Consider the following 16,691-nt stretch of genomic DNA (forward strand, 5'->3'; position numbering starts at 1 on the left):
AACGGGTACGCGTCACCTCTATTTATAAACTAACCGTATATGGTTTAGTCACTTAGGTGCGAGTGTGTGCAAATGCCAACGTTACCGAAAATCGATAGCGCTTATTGCATCGCCCGGAGACGACGTTGCTCGTGTGGGATAAGAGCAACAACTGATTTAAACGGACATGCGTTGCTTCTATTTATGACTTTTCGTGTTTCATTGAGCAACTAAGCTGCCCTCTTTTGACGGCTGTGTCTGAGAAATCTGCCTCACGAATGGTATTTTTCCCGTTTTTTGTGAACTTTTTAATTTTACCAATTTCCAAAAGTCTACTTTTATTGGGGAGATATTAAATTATTACCAATATTTAAGTTAGGTGTTTCTGAATCGGTTGGTGTATGAATGATTAAAATCCATCTAGTAATATCGGAGTTATAAGCGTGCAAACCTTACATAGTTTCGTTACATGGGAGATAGTTTAGATTTTAGAATGACACCTAGTCCCAGATAGTGGAGTAAGACATTTTTAATGTCAAAAAAGAACATTATAGGTATGGGCATCATATATGTTCATATCAGAGGATTCTGAATACACCCAAAAATAATCTCCAGCCAAATTTTTTTCAACCCTAAATAGTTCATTGGATAAGTCTTTATTTTGCTTAAATTGAGAGAATTAATGTTGTTCATGAAATTAGGTTTATAAATTACCGACAGTTGAATTTTTTGGCTGAAAATTTATAATTTTCGTGTGTATTAAGAATCCATCATGAGAAAGTTTGACTTTCAATATGAACATATATGATGCAAACTGATGGATATTGAAAAATGTTTTTAGTTCAGACTATGTTTTTGTAGGGCAAAAAATTTGTTTGGCAATTGGTCATTTTTGGAACATTTTGATCATTGTATTAACTTCATCACTTCGCAATATTTTCAAGTGCTTTGTACCAGTGGTTCCGGGTGGAAAGAACTGTTTTCAAAATCCGGTTGGGGCACGCCGCGCGAAAAAACTTTTTTTACGTTCAAAATTAAACATTAGGCTCGTGATTCGCACGAACGTTAAAGGACCCAATGTGCAAATGGCCTTACGATTATACACGCGAAGTTTCATATAAGCTAGCGCACGCGACATTCAAACGCTCACGCGATCAAACACGGTATCATACTAACGTTCAAACCCTTCGCGATCATTCACGCACACCTACGCCCGCAATCTCGCAAACATAAACGGTGATTAAGGAAACGTTTCAGTGTTTAAAAATTTATAAACGAGGTTTCAAACGCAAACATACAAACGCTCTTGTCCACGCGATCACGAAATTTCTAAGCCCCCACATTTGAACCGTTCACTCAATATCTAAGCCAGAAATCACGACCCACTACAATTGGTCTTAAGCAGTGTTTTAGGATCTGCAATTGACAATCTGACAAATTTGTGATTTTAAGGTTCCCTGGGGATACTAGAACTGTCAAATGTTACTAAAGCTCTCTTTTATGCCCACAAATAATCAAGATTTGCAAAATTCAAGATTGTTGATACCCTTATTGATAGAGTGGATATTATCTCTAGAGCTTACGGGACAGTCGTCGATTCGAAAGAAAGTATATTTTGGACGTTCATCTTAAAAGTACAGCTTGCCAAAGTTGGCTCAGAGATTAAATGCACATGAACCTTAAATACGTTATTGTTATAACAATCTTAATGCATTCTTCCTATAATAACAGTTGAATACAGTCTTGTCGTATATGGGATGCAACGTAACAACAACTTCTATTGTTGTCGCCCGTTGCTCTGTCTGCAGTGGAACTGAAAATAATCTACATAAACAGTATCGGCCTCTCGTGTCTCAAGCGGTCGATGGTTTGTGTATGTGAGACTGTACGTTTATCATACGGTCCATGTCTCCAGTGGGAACGTATCCGTCTCTTGTGTCTACTATAGCGAACTCAATGGTCAATCCCCATTGTCTAGTAGCTTGCAGACAATACGGTCCAGATTCCATGTTTTCAATAGAAAAGAGAACAAAATTTCCATTTCTTAGATTCACTAACAACAAAATAGTAACAACAACGACGCATTCCTTCGTCTGTCAGCGTTCGCACGTTGCACCTGCCTAGATACAGGAATGCATCTTATATAATTATTCGCACATTGTGTGGCTTTGATTCCGACGGTTTGTTTTGCATAGATACGGAGCGGGGACTTAATTAAGTTTTCCGGGTATATGAGACGTAGCTTTAATATGCGGGATAGAAGATAGAAATGGATGCCAGTGTGGCAGCCTGAAGACACGTGACCTCCGGAATTCCGCCTGAAGGTAACACTGGAAGCCTACAGGTATGGTAATAGGGATGATCAAGACATTTGAAAAGTGTCTATTCACTACAAACAAATAATTGTGATCACGCTTAGTTTTGTACTAGATTAGGTGAACCGACAAATTCTTCTCTTATCTACGATGCAAAACAAAGATTTGTTTACCAACAATCTAGCGGACGATGACTACGCCATGGTTGATGCGATGCTGATGGCGTGACACAGCTCCGTTCCAGCGTATAAACAGCATATATACTTAATACAATACACTCGACATATGAAGAACGTAGCTTTTATTTTCCCATAAACCATTTTTTTTCTTCTCCGCTGCGCTCGATTAAGCCGAGTTCATATATCACATGGTTGAAGTGAACCATTTTGCCGCAGACTACACAGTTGAAGTATTTCTATATTGTTGGCGATAAAATGCGTTGGCTGCTGCCAAAAATCTGTGGGAAGGAAAACATTTGCCCGAAGAAGACGACGAGCACGGTTAATTATGCGAACCAATCTTCTATGGCCGATTTGCGTCGTTTTGGTTTACAGTCAGAGTAGTTAACAGCGAAGAATTTGTTTCGGTTGGTATGAAATGCTACACAGAGCAACACTTTCATAAACTACATAACTATGCAGATTGAATTTGATGTCTGAACATCCAATCACTTTTTGTTCGTGTCATTTTTTGCGAGTATTAAATATAGTGAAGTGGTGCAGCAAGCGTAGCCAAATTTATCGAAAAATTAATAATTTTCAACGATTATCGACGCAACCCTCAATTATCACGATTTGTGTCCAACATACGTTCAGCTTCTTGCATCAATGACAAGCGAATTTGAGATTGTACTCTCGATAATATTTTGGATAAACTTCTTGAATTTATGTGATATTTTATTAGAAAGTTAACCTATCGGTTTGAGCAGCACAAAAAACTCAACTTTTTTCAGGATTAATGTTTTGAGCTCGTCTCATCAGTATGTAGCAGTCGACATAACCGTACATTAGAAGGTCCGACTAGTACAGTCTGATTCGGATTAGATCCTAGCGTGACCGAAACATGGTTCGACTTGCAAGACTCATTTTCTAAAAAGACGTATTCAATGTACAGATCCTTATGGTCACTAGGGAACTAAATTGGAGTTAACCCCCGAATGTATGCAAAAATCAACCTAAAATCAAGTCGTATTTTTCATGTTTAGGATTCTCCTGTTGCAGTAGCTCTCAGTTTACTGGGCTGTTAGTTAAACACTAAACTTAAAAATGACACACAGCCCGTCGGGATTGATGTCGCGTTGGTACAGAAGTTCTGAACTAAAGTGAATCAAAACTTTGGTGGCTATCACACCAATGGGGCAATATACTTATTTCTCAATGTGAGCAATGCAATGCCATCCAGCCATGTAATCACGAAAGGCCCGTAGTTGATTCTATGTACCCCGCGCAAACCGCAGCAGTAGGTACAGAAATGTGAGACCTCTGGTTTTGGTAGTTGCTGCTTTAGCGAAGTTGCTTTTGCGGTTGAAGCAATTCAGTCAAACCGGTTCCGCGCGCGTGTTTTGCCACTTATAGAACACCCTCTCGGTGTCTTTCTTGCGTGACATGGTTTTCCCTTTAAGCGAGTTTTGATCTCTGCTGTGGAGGTTGAACAAAGGTAAATAGATCAGCGATTGAATTTAGTTGATTTCGAATTACTTTGCTCAGTACCGAATGTATACTTATCTTATCGAGCAAAAGGCCGATATCTTGTTAGTTTCATTCGGTTGCAATGACGTCGTTCGATTCGACCTACATCGCAGTTTGTTGTTTAGTTTTCGGTGAATAAATTATAATCAAACCTCTGATGTTCCATCGATCAATTGATTGTGCAAACTCCGGTCGACTGCTATCTTCGCCCGAGCACATGTACACACAAAGCTGGAAATAGCTTCTCTGGACAACAATCACAACGGTGAAACGAATACTTTGATACGAGACTCTCGATGAATAATTAATGGCACTTACGGTCATTAGATTAGCGAGACTTCGGCATTCCTTCGCGTACTGAAAGGGTTAAGTGTGCTAACCTTGACACAGCTCAGCAGGGTTTGTTTGTTTATATCAAATTAAAAATTCCTCGACTTTTTTGCTGTCAATTACGACGTTGACAAAGGCACAATAAGTACTTATCACTTGATGATCTATGATAGAGGAAACCTGAGACTGTGGAAGCCATAGCGCATCATCAATTTTCTACATTTCACCGTCGTACTGTTGTTGGATTTCAACAAATACACTCCTATCTACCAACGTTAGCCGGTTAAACGAATGGAGATCACACTGAGAACGGGTTATTTGTTTGTTTTGTTTTACTGTGACTTCCTATATAAGGCTGTTGGTGTGTCAGCTTGTTCCAGTTTTACGGTACTAGGAAAACCAGTATTGGAATGCGCTGGAACACGGTGGCACAAGAACGTCCAATTGGCTAAAATACGACATAACACACCCATTAGCCATATATTTCTCTTACTACGCGATGACCATTTTAACGGAGGTTCCTTGTACCGATGAGACTGGATTAAAGCAAGCAGCTTTGATTGCAGCTAGTCAAAGCTGCACTTTCATTACGCTGCATTTTTACACCAGTTAGAAGCTATAATGTGCATTGCTGTAGCTTAAGGCTTATATGCATTCAAAAGCCTGCCATGCATCTCCAATTACATCATTAATTACAGGCTAATGACGAATGCGATGTGTCATTCGTGGTTGCTACTTGCTCAAAATTAGGTGGCAGATGATTTGAGGTGCTTCGTTGCGTTGTGGTTTTTAGTTGCCGGAGTCAGGGTGATATGCAGCGATCTATGTTTGACGTGATGAATATAAGACGGTAGCGCGCATTTTCCTGTTGTCAGTTTTGAAGCAAGTTACAGTGAGAAAAATGTAAAACGCGAAAGGTGAAGTATTTGATATCTAGAGCACGAACGCGAGACTAGTTTGAGGTAAAATTGCTTGAGGAATTGAATAAAAATTATTTCGTGACAGGTAAACTTAAGCAGTATGATAGCCGCCATTACCGGTCACCAACATCTTCATTTAGGTCAGTGATTTTCAACCGGGGGTGAATTCACCACCAGGGGTAAATTAGACCATTGTAGGGGGTGAATTAAACGAGATAAATTTTAACTTGCTATCCTAACATTCCCTTCGGATATTTATCCTTATATATTCTTCAGTGTGTCAAGAATTGAGGTGTTTATTGAGGGTGCTCAGGAACAGGTTTCTAATTGGAAAATTATGGTTTTTATACAATATAAAAAAAAATTCTGACAGAGTAATGATGGTAAGCAATTTTCAGAAAGGGATACATCATGGGGATAAATATTCGGAAAGAGGTACATGGAACGAAAAAGGTTGAAAACCACTACTCTAGTACAATTAAAAGAAAGACGCTTGGCTTAAGTATATTTAGTGTGAAATTCTACTGAATGGCTTTAAAAAAATATTTAGACACTGAAACGAGTTGCGTTATCGAAAAAGCAATTCAAAAACTAAATATGTAATGTGAAATCGAAATTTAACATTTTAAAAGAGCATGCAAAATATATTATAAGATAACAATATAATCTATTCGAGACAATATAATATCAGCAATGTTATCTGTTCGAAAATTCCATATTACTCGTATGTATAGAGAAGACTAATCGCATTAAGTTCAGCATCAGTATCGTTACTATTGCCGCTTCTCTTTTAATTGACACAAAATTTTAGATTCTATTCCTTTTGTCTGGAATTAAAAGCGATTTTTATAACAAAGAATTTCGTTGATCTAGATTAGAGATGGGCAAGCTGATTCAGTGCCGAGAGCGAATCGTGTCCAGTTCACTTACAAAAAGAATGTACTTTTTTGATCGATTCAGTGGCTCATCTGGGGATATTAAAAAAATGTCTGTTTCGTGTTGGGTTGGAGTAGATTATTGATTAGATATACAAATAAGTGCTCATGTGTTCATAGCGCTTATTTTTGTGATTAATAACCACAGTATACTTCCCAATTAACTCCGTCAGTGAATTACAACTACAACTTTTAGAAAAAAGTATTCCATTCTAAAAGTTTTAACTAGACATTTAACTTAGTTGTTCAATGTCAGTTTTTTGACTAGGGCTGCGCGTCATTCCGAAATCTAAAATCTGTCGATGTCACGTCTTTGTGTCACTATTTTGAACGCTAATATCTCTGTTATTTAAGGATGGACTGACGTCTGCTTAGCACCAAGCAATTTGAAATTATCTGAAATTATATTTCATTGCTGTATTGTTTATGTATTTCATTAGTACACTATTGAAAACCCCGTAAAAATGAATAGATCTTGGAAAACGTCACACATGTGCCAGTCTATTTCGGGCAAATCCGTCAGTATGGAGCATGTAGGTAGCTCAATCAAATACGTGATGTTATAAATAAATGTTCCGCATGTTCGTTTAAATCATTCGATGCTCGAATATCAAACGAGAATCATCATGGCTATATCGTTCAGACGATACAAAAACCTGCAGATGTTATGGATTTCCAGCGGTGGTGACATTAACCCGTACACAGCCAAACCAAGTGTGAACCTTTCAAGTTCCAGTACCACTTGTACCCGCTTCTACGCTGTGTCCAAAGTTCATACCACGATGTTCGACCCGAAACGTTGCATACAGGAACCAGTATAGAAATGCGAATTCTTCGAGTACACGCGATTTGCAATGCGGGAGGATAAGGTAGTTTCGGATTGATTTCAATAATGCAAAGTGCAACGTGTGTGCACTGCTTGTGAGCCTGCGTCGGGATAATTTTTATGCTTGTGTGTGCGTTTGGTTGGACTTCTTATACACAAAATGTTTTCGGCGACTATATAGGATAATGAGACGATTAGCACACACATTTTTGTTTTACGTATTTTGGATACACGTGATGCGTTTTTATCACTTCGGCATCCGACAATAAAGCACGGACGGACTGGACTTGATTTGCACCTACTGAAAAACGGGTATTAGTTTGAGATTTTGGTTAAAGATGCTATGTTTCTCTCATACAAAGATTCGCAATCTCTATCGTTTGTTTACCATTTATCTGTCAGTGTCATTTCAATCGAGCACAAAACATGTCAATGATCCTCATTCGAAAGAGAGTCGAAGAAATTTTCTTCGAATTAAGCGTTTTGGACAGATCACGTGGTCGATTGGAATGACACCGTTAGAAAAATGGTAAACAAACGATAGAGATGGCGTGTCTTCATACAAGAAGGATTCAGTGTATGATTCAGTTTAATGTCGAAGGTGATCGTGTTCTGTCCACAACAGTTTGATTTTTTTTACAAACCACACCTCTTCAAAATGGAATCGTGCCTCATTCACTCGTTTTCTAGAGTCAATTCTTTTGACCGACTCGCAATTCACTCGCCCATCTCTAGTCAAAATAGGATATCCAATAACTTTTTATTTTTTTCCGTTTGAATGATCACAGTTTTCTTGCTGAAATTAAATACATGAAAAAGTTTTGTGTTGCAGATAAAATCATTAATAACTTTTAACACAGGGGAGATAGCAATTTGGTCATTTCAGCAGAAATACGCGCCATGCGAATTTCTAAAATAAATAGAAACCATTCTCTTGCATACATGCACGACAGTGATTTTCAGAGAACACCCACACTTCTCGTTTAAAATGTATTAAATTATCTTTCCATCTTGTCCAGAGTAGAGACTAAAAATCATTCTGCTCTAGCTATCATCAAGTCAAACTATCAGTTCTACCTACCGCTTTGTTGCTTATACACTGCACAAATAGTACATTTTCAATTCGTTTTTATAAATTCCAGATTCTATGTTCCCCCGTTCTTATATATCCCTAATTTTAGGTACATTTTGTTCTCCTGGTGCACCTACAGTGTTTACCGCAGATACATCTTTTGTGTTTTAAACCAGTATGAAAGGAATTGGGCTAGATTGGAGGTTGGTAATCTACCTACAAAAAGTCATGTTGATCCTTTGTTATGTAGTGACTGTGGTTTTATTGCTTTTTCGGAAAATAAAAGATCCATAACTCCGTTCTGCTAGCGCATTAAACCATGTCATTAAACCAAATTTAAAAAAAAATATTTCTAATTCAAAATCCTCACATCATTCATTCTAGAATGCTGCATACCTCCCTACCAGGTACGATAATATAATAACCAATCCCATTTGTGGTTTTCCATCAGGAATCGGAACTATTCGGTTTAGGCAACCTGCTGCCGTGCCCCCATTTTGAAAGTAATTGCATAACCCAGTTGGCTCCTATCCAATTTCCAAATGAATGGCGACTATCGGGCGCCCTGCTGAGATAACTTCCGTCGTCGACTCAATTCCGCATAGTACAATAGCAATCCCACCTAGAATTCCGTTTCAGCTTTACTTTCAACGCTCCCGTGCACGACTTTTGCACATGACTGCGTCATGCGAATGGCGATGCGCGTTATTTTATCATTGTATCTACATAGTTCCCTGAGAACGTCTGTTCAAACATCTTCCGCCTACCTAACCCCCTTCATCGGTCTAGATAAACAAAGCCTCGTTGCTCTTCCCGCATCCCTCGCCAGTTTCCACTATAACAATTCATTGAACGGACGATACTTCGAACGGTGTTTGTTTGCTTTACAAAAGTCCAGAATTGTCCGGAATAAATTGTTGAGGACTACCATCATCATAAAGCGCACAAGTGTCACAGTGTTCGTCAATCATCAGTCCTGTCGCACCGTGTGATGGACATTGTTTGAATATTTATCCCCGCTGGAGCATGATGGAGACAAATTGACGCAACATAAAAGCGAAAGGACTCTTGAATCGTTTGAATGCGGGGCCAACGTTCGTTCCGAATCATGTCCTTGGGTTACTTAGGTCTACATTCCGCAGTATAATGTTATGTAGAGTTATCACTTGACACAATTCTTTCAACATGCTGATGTCATGTAGTATATCACACCTTCCGAATTCGACCATGTTGTCTGATAAGTATGTCTATGTCGGTAGATTGGTATTTGACAAACTTAATTAAAAACCGCTTTCATATGTAATGCCCATAATCGCATATTTGTCCCATGATCTGTGGAATTCCCTATCTACATGGGATTGATTTGCAATTATAGGCAGTGTACCGATCGGGCAATCGATTGATGTAATTCTAAGGCGTAGGACGTAGACATAACATGCAAGATTTTACATCGGTTACTTTATGAGTCACCAACAACTGACATTGAAAACCCGATGACAAGTGACTATTTTCGCTTAGGTTTATCACTGCTTTATGAATCAACAACACCTTTCCCATAACTGACTTTCGTACTCACGACGCCATTTGAATATAATCAATACCGGCCGTCGACGAATGACGTGTCCCCTCGAGTTCGTGACTCATAACTAATGAACGTTTGTGGTCCGATCTTCGTGTATTCAACGGATTCGCCTCATCAGCTACCCCACTTGCAGTCAATCAGTCGGAATATGGTGCACTCCCAAGAATGTGATTTATACTGCCGACGACGACATAACAAATACTATAAAATAAAACCGTCCGAGAACAAAGAATAGCTCTTATAACTGAAAGGCAAAGCAATAAACAGAAACCAGATGCCCTCGCAATACTCCACAGTAGTGCAATCAAAGTCATTTACTTTAGTGTTGTTCACGACCCCCCGACAATCTTGGGTAATTTGAAACGATTTGAACATTTATCTCTCTTCAGCCGTACGCATCTTACTCGAATAATGTTCGAACGACAAAATAGAAAAAAACATTCTGTCAGAAGTGGGATTCGAACCCACGCCCTCTTATAGAGGACCAGAACGCTCACATCATCTCTGAAGTTCGTCTGCTCTTCGCAGACAAGATTTCTCTTGAGTCTGGCGCCTTAGACCGCTCGGCCATCCTGACTTGTTGAGGGTTCCTGTGACAAATTCACAGCCAACGACGGCACCGCCTTATCGGCTTATCAGTTTATTCAACGACTGAGCAAATGAGTACACCACCGTCGCTACCGCCGCCAGCTGCTCAAACATTAAAACCGTTCGATAACATCCAGTCGGTGTTGGGGAGAAACGGTACTAGCTTGTTTGCAAGCCAGAAAAATACGCTGCTAATTATACCACGACACACTACCGTCGGGCCTAGACTGACAAAAACCTGTTGGTACAATTAATTGGTAGTAATATTGAACCATTAAAGTAAATGTGTTGCATCTTTCTAAAGTGCTCAAGACATGCTCGACGGTAGCTACATATTGAATTCCATCAGACCAAAACCAGTTCCATTCGTTTCTGGTTTCTAAACTGGTTTGTAACTCCCAAACATCCCGCAAGCTACAATAGTCATTTGAAGACAAGGTCATTAGCTGAGATATGTGCCAAATGACATTTATGTTTTGTCGTTCCCTGATGACTGTATCACTTAACCTAACAAACTATGTACATTGGTACTAAAACTATGGAGTTGAAATACACTTTCTTAAATAACATTCTATTGATTAACAGTGCAAGCATTGTTTTTGCATTACTCAACTTAAGCCATACTTCGGTTTATGGTGCTAGTAGAATAATGATTCCCTCATATTAGTTTTGAGATATGACAACCAATCCTATTCGCAATAGAACTTCGAGTTTTCCTTTGCTTCGTGATCAGTCATCAATCTGCCGACTATCCCAATCCTCTCGAACAACCCAATTCACACTGCGAAACAAGTGTGGGAAGGTTTTTTACCCAAGATTCCCTTCCTTCTGCACCTATCATCTACCGCTTCCGCGAAAACTATGTGAAACGTGCCTATGCTCCTGTCGTACCGCTATTTTATTTATCCGTAGATTATTTCGTACGAACAAAAAACGATCACACGCACACACTAAACGCACATTTTTGCATTAGCATCGACGGAAAGTCGATCAGTAGATCATGAACTTGTTTAGCAGCAGTTTCACACACCATCGCACCAGGAGAGTATAGTCAGTCAGTCAGTCAGTGTAGTACGAGATGAAACAGAAGGAAAATCAATGCTCTTCTGAAGAGGGTAATTTAAATCAACAACAATAAAACAGGCCTCTTGCTGCATCTCCTCCACCACACATGTATGCAGCAGAGCAATTGAGAAAGATACGAGCAAAGAGCGGTTCATCGCTCGCTTGCTACGTGATCGAAGCGGGACGGCGAATGAAAATAAATTGATTGAAATTACTGTTTAGTGGAGAAGCTTGAGAACGATTGCGAGAAAAAAAAACAAGAAATAAATTTGTTCTGCAAACAAAACGCTACTATTTTTTCATTTGTCATCAATTTTACATGTGACAAATTCAGACGAAATCGAAATGATCTAGTTTTATTACCACACATTAAACAATTTTCTTCTTCTTTTTCTTTTACAGGTAAGCAATCCAACTAATGTCGAAGTTAATAGCATAAGGGAAGTAGACTATTTTTATTTAAAAAAAAACTGTCAACTACATCGAAAGCGGGTATTAGGCGACGAACGGGTGGTGAAATTAGTTGATTCTGCTATTTTCAATCTATTTAGAAGGTGTTAAATGACTATATTACATTCAATCACCCATAGTCAGTTCCGTATAATTATTTGGGGAGATCTGTAGTAATTATTCATTGTATACTGCTAGTGCAATTAAACCCGGTTTGAAACAATAATTACCGTCATATCTGTCCAGGATTGTTCCAAAAGATAGCAAAAATGTGGCCCGGGTAGCTCAGTCGGTAGAGCGTTGGACTTTTAATCCAACGGTCTAGGGTTCAAGTCCCTACTCGGGCGGTGAATTTTTTTTTGTTCTTTTACATCCCTAAAATCTCTCCTTAGGATTCTGTGCGCCTGGTAGCTACAATTTTGTTGGAAGAAAAAAATATTTTGTCAGAAGTGGGATTCGAACCCACGCCCTCAGAGAGGACCAGAACGCTCGGGACTTGAACCCATGACTAGTGGGTAAGATTGCTCTTGAGTCTGGCGCCTTAGACCGCTCGGCCATCCTGACATGTTGGGGTGGGGTCGCCAGAATGAGTCCTGAACCGGTCTCGCGAGACTCGCTGCAGCAGTATGGTGACGCAGCCTAATTTTTTAGCACAGATGCGGATAGATTTATTGCAGACTTTCTGTATTAATTTCTCATGGACACCGATGTTTTGAGGGTAATAAACATGGATAATGAAACGCGTTATTACATAGCTTTTTTATGCTACATTTTGAATTTGTTGCATTTAACCGTATCATTTACCTAGCTAGTTTACAGAACGTACCATTTCCAATCAGAAATCCATAAAAATTAACTCAATTGTGACGTCCCCTTAGAAGATTGCATTTTTGAAAAATATTTAAAATTAGATCCTTGTGTCTCTAGTTATTTTATAGCATTTTTGTTTTTACCTGCTGCTAAACCGGTGTAGTACAACAACAGAGAGGTTGATTACACCCAAGATTCAATGAATGTACGACCGGGAAGTGTCAAAAACGAAAATACCATCAACTATACTATAGGTTGGCTGATTGTATGATGTCCAGCCCTCTGTCATGAATGGCGTCTTTGTACAGCCAATCATTACTAAAACATTAAACGCTATATTTTGTTACAATGCGTCAATTTTCTTAATCATATGATATTCAATCATCCCGGAAGACGCAACATGTCGTTTGGAATGCTTGAATATTATGCATAGTGTCAAAAATCATTGTTTGTTTGGGATTTATAGGTATAAAGCTCTATATATGTAGGTCGCTGTCAAACTTCATATGTCAGTATAGAATTTCCAGAGGGCTGATACATCCGTCTAGTGTTAACAAGCGACCTGATTGCTTATAGTAAAGAAATTTTTTGTAGCCCGGATAGCTCAGTCGGTAGAGCGTTGGACTTTTAATCCAACGGTCTAGGGTTCAAGTCCCTATTCGGGCGGTAGATCATTTTTGCTTGTCTCTGCTAGGTTAATAAACATATTTTGTGATTCATATTTTACTTTCTGATCGGCAATTGTTTTGCTATTACCTGACCAAAAATGACACCGTATTATCGTTTTGCTATTTTTGATTGGATTGAGTAGTACAATCAGTTGCTATTGAAATTTTGTTTCCCTTATATAGAAGCTTCCCTTGGTTTCTGTCCGGGGCAAAGTAGGGCCACTTAAAATCGGTATAGATCAGCTCTATCTTTTGGTAGAAGCATAGTAGTGAGAATCTCTCATAAAGCATACTAACGAAAATGCTCTGGTAACGATTATACTCCATTATGTATAGAGATGGTGCTGCACACCATTTCAAAAAAAGTACTGTTTAAAATTAATTTATTATATTCATGTTTTAGATGTACGATATAAACCCAAAAAACAAGTTTACTCCGTTCTATGTAACGTACAGTAGAGCAAAACTGCTACTTTCAGAAAAAGATGTCTCTACCGCTCTGGATATGCATTCTGGAAGTTTGATTTCTTTAGTGAATTATCTAAAGGTTCAATTAAGCTATATTCTCGCAACATTTTCTTTGATCCAGGTAGGTTGAAACTTATCTAGATTAGTTCTATTTTTCCATATCTGCCGTTTTTTGTAATCATCAAAGGCGGATCTTTTGATGTATTTACCATATTTGCTTCAAAGATCTCCATATTCTAAAATGATCCACAAATTGGTCCAGTTTTAGGTGCAAAAATAAATACATTGTTTAGAGCTGCGACTAACCCTGTTAGCTACTCCGTTATTGATAGGGATTAGCTAAAATTGCGCAGAGAATTAATAGATGGTCATACCTGGGAGTAACAAATTATCTTGCAATGTGCAACTTCTGGTAGTCCCAAGTTGTTTATTGATCGATCCCGACGCCGGCAAGGCTCGAACGTAGATCGCAGAAGGAAAAGGAGGAATGTTAGTCCGACACTTGGTTATACTATTGCGCATTCCACATGTAACATGAGCGGGAGAAGATGGCTAAGAAGGCATAAAAAATGTGTTAATTTTTGTGCGCGATTAGGGATTCAAGAGCCTCTGGGCGCCCTGCAACCAGGAGATTCATTGGATGCTTAAAAATACGTTTTAGAGATATCGTAACAGCGAATAACGAGAAAATGTCTAGAAACATACTTTATTCAAATTTGTTTTTTACAAAAATAAACTAAAGAAAGAAAAAGAACCAAAAAAAGCTCGAAAAATAAAATAAACAAACTGAGGTTACAATTATGAATTAGTATTTTAAGACACCGAAAATAAGCATAAACTGTACAGAAAAGCTTAATTTACCTTGTACGCTGCGCATCTGGGTTCGAGTCCCGACCCCGCACATAGGGTTAGAAATTTTTCATAAGAGATTTTTCTAACCCGAAGAGGCGAATGACCTTAAGGTTACAGCCGCTATAATCGAAATAAAAAAAACTCAATTTGTATGCCCCATTCACAAAAATGAAACGATCTTTCATCGATTCACTCACTTATTCAGGAAAACTAAATACAGTGAAGACCCGTTTTTATCAGCCCCCTGGCGAATTTCAAGCTGATAAAACAGGGACATTGATAAAATCGGGACATATATTTTTCTGTATTTTTAATAAAACGAAGCTCTTAAAATATTCTTCTTTGGTCCTTAGATATAGCCTCGCAACTTTGTCTGATTACTTACTTTATGTTCCCCTTACGGGTGTCTAACAGTGCAAAATTTAGAAAAAAAATATTCATTTTTCGCATGTCTAAGATAAAAAAAAATGTCCAAGAAAGGATTCACTCGAATTTAACTTGGTTCGTCTGCTAGAGCCCATCAAATGTGAAGCTGATAAATCGGGTCAAAAAGCTGATAAAATCGGGGATAGATAAAATCGGGGGCTGATAAAATCGGGTCTCCACTGTAATTATGTCTGTTTGAATTTCATTTGTAGTACATTTTCGATACCGTATGTTTTTTTTTGTTTCGATCACAGTCACCGCGCCCTTGCAGATAGTCGGTTCCTATTTGACGAAATCGACCCTTTCCTAGCTTAACTGGCTAACAATCTTGCATGACTGCTAAATCAGTGACTGACAGCGGTTTCTGCCAGCGCATTTAGTATCTTGGAAGCTATAGAACCAACCTACTCTCGCTGAGATCATAATAAACAAAGACGAAGAATCGAAATCTTTGAAAAAGAATCGTGGTTTACTCGCTCTTTTTAAGAGCCAAATCCTATTATCGACTGATGAGTGTTAGACCAACTAGGATTTAGACAAATATCAATCAAACTAGGTTTTTCTCGTGAAAAATATCACTTTTAACTTATTTATTGCGGTTGTGATATTCAGGATCTTGACTAGTAACAAGCAAGGTTCTAGCTGCTATCGTTTACCGCTCATAAGCTATTCATTTTTTGGAATGGAAGTCCGTTCTCTGTGATTTAGTAATTAGGAATTTAGCAAATAGCAATAGCTATCACTAAGTATCCAAAAAGTAAATAGCTTCTGTTTCTTAAGAAAGCATTTAAAATGGGTGCTATTATCTCTTTTTATTTTTGTTGAGACAAGTAGTTCGAATATATTACCCCAGCTTGTTTGAAAATTGTATCATAGACGTGGTGCAAAAAGCACTTCGCTGTTCACTAAAAGTTACGTACCACATACACTAGGTACGGAAATTATCCCTACAACAAACTTATTTATAACAATGTTCCGAGAAATGCACGTTTTTCGCACTAAATCGCGTAATTACAATGCTTCATCTAGATCTTCTGCTGCTACCTCCAACATTGAATAGTTTTTGTGCCACATACGTACAGGTTTAAAAATATAATGACAAGTTGTAAGAACTTCTAAAACCATACAAAAAATTGTTCCTGAACCATCACGTTATTCGAAGTAAACTTAAATAAACTGAACAATACATATAATATTTTGCGATTTTTGATGGCAGAATTTGCAAAATTTTAGATCGACTGTAAATTCTTTTGAGTGAAATTTTATGGTTTGGGGTACATTTGACTTTCTAGGAGTTGATAACATGTCTTCAGTGGCACTACGATGGGTTATTTTGATTATCTGAACATTTTGAAGTCGAATTTAAAGGAAAGCGGAAAAAATTTAAATGTGGAAGAAGCTTCTGTTTTGTCGATTGCGTAAAACGTTTAATCGGGGCCAATATCCGGAATTAAATCCAATGGTGCATTTATGGGGCAACTTCGTTTAAAATACTCGAAACCATACTGACAAAAATCAACTAAAACAGTCATCCTAGAGGAATAGTAATTCATTGAAGAACAGACTGTAATGCAGTTCTACTATTTTTTGGATTTGAACGGAATATGTATGGACAATTTTTTTACATCTTTTTTGTGTTTTTTTTTCAACATTTTGCTTGAAATACATGGTCAATTGAAATTTATTAAATGTGACGTGTTGGATTTGTAAACGGATG

General features: G+C 38.2%; 1 protein-coding gene and 4 non-coding genes across 6 annotated transcripts in view; 3 read left to right on the forward strand and 2 right to left on the reverse strand.

Moving 5' to 3' along the window:
* LOC131676617 (plastin-1) overlaps positions 1 to 16,691 on the forward strand; it is a 63,528-nt gene that overhangs the window by 23,138 nt on the left and 23,699 nt on the right. The window lies entirely within an intron of this gene.
* Positions 10,091 to 10,224, reverse strand: Trnal-caa (transfer RNA leucine (anticodon CAA)). Its single transcript has 2 exons — positions 10,187 to 10,224; positions 10,091 to 10,137 (listed from the first exon to the last, which is right to left on the reverse strand). It is a non-coding gene; the product is annotated as a tRNA-Leu (tRNA).
* Trnak-uuu (transfer RNA lysine (anticodon UUU)) lies at positions 12,025 to 12,097 on the forward strand. The gene has a single exon. It is a non-coding gene; the product is annotated as a tRNA-Lys (tRNA).
* Positions 12,192 to 12,314, reverse strand: Trnal-caa (transfer RNA leucine (anticodon CAA)). Its single transcript has 2 exons — positions 12,277 to 12,314; positions 12,192 to 12,236 (listed from the first exon to the last, which is right to left on the reverse strand). It is a non-coding gene; the product is annotated as a tRNA-Leu (tRNA).
* Trnak-uuu (transfer RNA lysine (anticodon UUU)) lies at positions 13,154 to 13,226 on the forward strand. The gene has a single exon. It is a non-coding gene; the product is annotated as a tRNA-Lys (tRNA).

The sequence above is a fragment of the Topomyia yanbarensis genome, chromosome 1, assembly GCF_030247195.1.
Source record: "Topomyia yanbarensis strain Yona2022 chromosome 1, ASM3024719v1, whole genome shotgun sequence".
In the NCBI taxonomy this organism is placed as follows: domain Eukaryota; kingdom Metazoa; phylum Arthropoda; class Insecta; order Diptera; family Culicidae; genus Topomyia; species Topomyia yanbarensis.